Source organism: Oreochromis niloticus, linkage group LG22, assembly GCF_001858045.2.
Source record: "Oreochromis niloticus isolate F11D_XX linkage group LG22, O_niloticus_UMD_NMBU, whole genome shotgun sequence".
NCBI lineage: Eukaryota > Metazoa > Chordata > Actinopteri > Cichliformes > Cichlidae > Oreochromis > Oreochromis niloticus.
The window spans coordinates 11,073,077-11,078,444 of NC_031985.2; the positions used below are offsets into that span (position 1 = coordinate 11,073,077).

At 36.4% G+C, this 5,368-nt stretch overlaps 1 long non-coding RNA gene across 1 annotated transcript; it reads left to right on the forward strand.

The window, feature by feature from the left end:
* Positions 1–992: 992 nt before the first annotated feature.
* LOC109196503 (uncharacterized) lies at positions 993–4,762 on the forward strand. Its single transcript, XR_002057947.2, has 3 exons — positions 993–1,161; positions 1,552–1,662; positions 4,625–4,762. It is a non-coding gene; the product is annotated as an uncharacterized LOC109196503 (long non-coding RNA).
* Positions 4,763–5,368: the final 606 nt, after the last annotated feature.

A 5,368-nucleotide genomic window follows, 5' to 3' on the forward strand; every position in this document is an offset into this window, starting at 1 on the left:
TCCTAAAGAGACGAGCTGGGAAACATTTAAAGTGAGTCTTAATGCTCATCTGTCTTTCATGAAGTTTTATGAAATAGCTATAAATACCACAAAAAGATGATGAACCATCCCCAGAGCTACATATAAGGTATGATATATCAGTGTGGTGCTAAATCAAAGCAGGAATAAAACAATATCTGTGCATAAAACTTGAGACGCATATCAGTGTATATAATAACACTTAAACCAAGAAAGAAAAAAGTTAGAAGAAAAGAAGGAACCAACTGTTATCAATTATAGGTGATATTTTAATGTGTAGTCACTACAAATGTCTTGTTTCCTGTGGCTCTTCTTCTCGCATTCGGCGTTGTGAGACACTGCTGTGAGAAAACAGTGAGAGAAACTGTAATTGACAAAAACATTTGACATTCTTGTAGCTGCACAAAGATACACTGTGTTAGGAATATATTAGATATTTAGCAAATGCTAAGCAAGACAGAAACATGTTTTCAAAAACAGCCATAAAATGTACTCTTATTGTTAAACATACAGTAACTACTCTCCTGTTCCACTTTATATATTTTCAGCTGAAATGAAATTAATTAGCATGATTAATGATGAGATCACAGGTAACAAAAATGATGAGAACAAACAGTGATTGTAGAGAGTTAGTTAGGACTGACCAACAGCTTTGTTTTGTCTTTTTTTCTGTTTTTATAGAAACATTTCACATTTTCCATAAAAGATGGAAATTATTGATATGTTAATAATAGAATTTGTCATGCATGGAGCTAAGCAAATGTTTGAAATGAGTTTTCAAACATTTGTGTTGAACAGGTTTGTTTTTTTAACTGCTGTTTGAGAAGCTTCTCTGGTGGTAATATTTTTTCTGCTCTAGTATCTCTTTGATTTTGTCTTGAAATAGATGAGCTGCGCTGTAGATAGACCCTCCTCCCCATCCTTTAAAGTCATCAGGAAGTTTTTTTTTTAACAGAGCTGTGAAAGGTGTTGTGCTTCATTTTTCTTTGAAAAGCCTGAGGTGAGGGTCGCAGAGGTGAATCTTGATGCAGAATTTTCAGCAAATATTGAAGGAATTGATTAAAATAATAAGACACAGTTGGACTAACTCTGAAGTCAGCTGAAGCCTCAGTATGATGAGCCGTCCACAGAAATACATAGAAGGTAAGAACAGTAATGTGGTGGTAAATCAACAGGGAGGAGAAAAACTTTTTATACATTTTTGTGAACAACACTGTCATAGAACGTAACATGTAATGAAATGAAACAATACTCTTTTAATTGAAATATCTTAACCTTTTACTTAGAATTTTAAAATATAAATATATTAAAAAGGTCATTTGAAGAAGTCAGCCTTATTGTTATGTAATATGAACTTTGTCATGTTTCTCGTTGGTCTAATCCAGCTGTGATTCTTACCTGTTTTAATTTTTTCTTTCATTTTAAACAAGACAAACACATATCTTTACATCTGTCCTCAGATGCACTAGAGTTAGAACTATTTATTAAATGTTTATGTACTTGTTTGTTCACTTTCTGTCTCCTCTAAATCAGGTGAAGCTCTTCACTCTCAACATGCAAAATCAAACAATGCATTAAAGCTCAGAGTGGCCGTGCTGGTTGTCTGTGTTCTCCTGGTATCGGCTCTCGTGGTAACTTATCTCTGTGAGTTTGTAATTTTATTCATGTAGCTTTACTTAAATAAGTGTCTGATTTACCATAAATTTATTAAATATCAGAATATTTACTGTAAAATTGTGAAGGAAAAACTTTTGAGTTGTGACCTAAATCATAAATTGGATGGATAGCACAACCACTTATGAATGTGTTTTACTCTGTGGGGGAACTATGCTGCTTTTTAGCTCGTGATTTTTGTCATAATTAATATGTTATTATTTTTATTTGTACGCCAAATTAAAAAATCATAATCAAACTGTGACTCAGACATTCTTCTTCATGAATCTTGGGCAACACACCCGTAGCCGTCGATTTAAGAAGAATGCCTGGCTAGCTTCTCATTTTTTAACACATTAACTTTATTAAATGTTAAGGCTAGCATATATATATATATATCTGTGAGTTTGTAATTTTATTCATGTAGCGTTAATTAAATAAGTGTCTGATCTACCGTAAATTAATTAGCAATCAAAATGTTTATTATAAAATTGTGAAGAAAAACTTTTGACTTATGACTTTCTAATTCATCTGCATCATATGAAATCCTTTCATTTTAAAATTCAGGCTTCAGGACAAATTTGTCCAGCATTTTAATTAAAAGAGAAATAATTAGTAACAGAAAATCAGCTGTTAACAAAGGCCAGTGAGCTACACTATCACCTGCTTTGCTATGACAATCAGCATCAAATCCTTGGTTCTAGCACTCTACTGTTGCTCTAAGTCAAAATTTGATTTATTAAGGTTAATAAAAGCTGTGACCAAATTCATTAATTGGATGGATAGCACAACCACTCATGAATGTGTTTTTAGCACATGATTTTTGCCGTAATTAATATTATTTTATTGTCATTTATTATGTTATTTTATTTGTAAGCTAAGTTAAAAATCATAATTAAACAGTGACTCAAACATTCTTATTCATGAATCTCACGCAACACACCCGCAGCCGTCAGTGGAAGAAGAATGCCTGGCTAGCGTCTTATTTTTAACATTAACTTTATTAAATTTTAATATTAGCATATATACAAATTATATTCAATTATTCATTTACCTATACAGTTTTATTATAAAAACTTTAGAAGTGGTAGCACTACGCATTCAGGTCAATAGCCAATGATTTTAGGATTAAAAAAGTTACTTTGTTCTCTGGTTATATGCACATATTCTTAACCTGCATGCTACCAAAGCCTGCTCATATGTGAAAAAAATCAAGACTACAGGTGTACTGAAACAAGAGGTTGTGGTAACAAAAATCTTCTCATTGGCTTTAGACTCTGGAAAATCATATTCAGATACAGATGAACAGGTGATGGAGAAACAGGTTTACCTTTTAGGTGAATGAGTTGAAGGGAAGTTATGAACTGTTTCTGAGAGACAAAAAACACCAGGATCCTTTTCTAAGTGGCTGACAGCTGGTAACTGTGCAGGGGTGAGTCTAGGAAAGCTTTGCCAGGGGGCCAGGTAGGGCATTAACAGGGAAAGGGGGGCAAAAAAAAATACTTTTCTTTCTTATTCTCATTTAAAATGTCTCATTTTTAATAAATAATTTCCTGAATCTTACAACCAAAGTTTTTGTCACGACTGAGGAGCAGTCGTGTGGAGTATTGGAAAAGGATCCAAAATGCAGGTACTGGCTGGGGTGCGAGTGAGTGTTTATTTACAGCGGTGATAAGGTGACAAAAACAGGAAGAGCAGAGCGGGGAGTAAACAAACCTAAACTGGGAAAACTAAAGAAGAAAACTTAAACCAGACACTCACGGGAGGAGGAGCAAAATGCACAAAGAGAGATGGCAGAGAGCCGCAGAATGAATACCGGGTAACATAGAATAATGCAGACTGACATGGAATTAAACAGACGACACGACAGAGAGCACAGGAAAACACAGGGCTTAAATACACAGGGGAGTAATCAGGGAATGGGCAACAGGAGGGAGACACAGCTGGGAGGAATGAGGCTAACGAGACAGGGGAGAGGTAAAACTGAACACACCGACATGAGACATGAACTTTCAGAATAAAACAGGAAACACACAGACACAGAGAACCAGACAGGACACTGAACTTGACAGGCAGACTCACGAGCGGACACAGTGACACCATAGACAGATGGAGGGAACACAGAAGTGGGAGCAGGCAGGCACAGAACAAAACCTTAACAAACGGCAAACCTCAACCAAAGATATAACAGGATAAACAAGCACAGGAAATAATATAAAGAAACACAAAACACTGAGTAGACAGACTCAGGACCATGACAGTTTTCATCTGATGTAAAATGTATAGAAATCATACATATACCAACAAGACAGTGTACATCACTGTGACAGCAGTGTTTGTTTTCATTCAAAGGCCGATATTTTGTCCCAGTCCAGCCCTCATACCGACCCAGTACTGGTAATTTTTCTTATGCAGATGAGGCATTATTTCTGTACCATTATTTAATTCCAGAGGTTTTTAAGTTTTTTTTTTTTTGCACTTGTTGACTTGTAAAAGCCTATATGACATATTTTATTTCATAATTCATTAACCGCACAGAGAAGGCATCGTTTAAATATGTTAAATTTGTTTCTTTAAGCAAGTTCTTCATGACTGAGCTAAGTGTCCTCTTTTTTGGAAATCAAAATATGGTCACCCTAATTCACACTCTTTCAGAAAATAACAAAAAAAACCAACATCTGGAAGTAAAAAAGTGCTGATGACTTGAATATGTCAAATTATACTGTTCCAGATTAACAGATTAGAAGATTAGCAGCAAAGATTATCACCTTTAGAAGCAATAACTTCTCATTATTATTAGTCGTATTAGTATATTAGCAGTAGTAGAAGCAGTAGTCTGACGATCAATCTCACTCTGCTCACTAATCTCTCACCACAGTAGCACAAGCTGAAGTGTGGAGTTTGACTGGGCCATTGCAACATGTTGATTATTTTCCTTTTCCTTGTTTTGCAGATTTGCTGCTGTGCCTGGGATCATTGTTCTCTCTGCGTTACATTTGACTCTTGAATACTTTAGTATACAGAGAAGTTCATGGTTTAAGGTGCCCAGGTCTTATGGCTGGAAAACAACTTCAAATCACTAACCATCCACTACTGGAATAACAGTTGGTATGAGGTCTTTGTGCTGATATGCTGATAGGTTCGTAGCGTAAACCTATTCGCTGGAACGTTCAGGACAATTTGCTACACAGCAAGAACAAGACACAAGTAGGCAACGTTCTTTGTGTTACTCATGCATGAGGAGGCCTGCCTGGAGCCAAGTGTCGTTCCACCCACTTGACCTCCGTCAGACTCTCAGCCAGGTTCCCCATAGCACTCCTTTTATTGAGGTTACTTGAATATGCATAGGGTCATTAACATATGATGTATACATACACACAAAGGGTACCTTGCCTGTGGTTTTGTAAGTGCGTGTGTGTGTGTGTGTGTGTGTGTGTGTGTGTGTGTGTGTGTGTGTGTGTGTGTGTGTGTGTGTGAGAACTGCTGACCAAAAGGGTCACACAGCAGGAACAACATCCTAGGTCATAAAGAGGGTAACCTCCCCACACCCAATCTATGGTTCACCTAGATAACACAGTGAAGCCATACAAAGGGCAGGAAGTTTTACCACATCAAACAGACCTTCACAAGGATGTTGCCTGTGATAAAACACTACAGCCCCCCACTCAGAACCTCGAGAATCTGGGGAGGGGAGAAC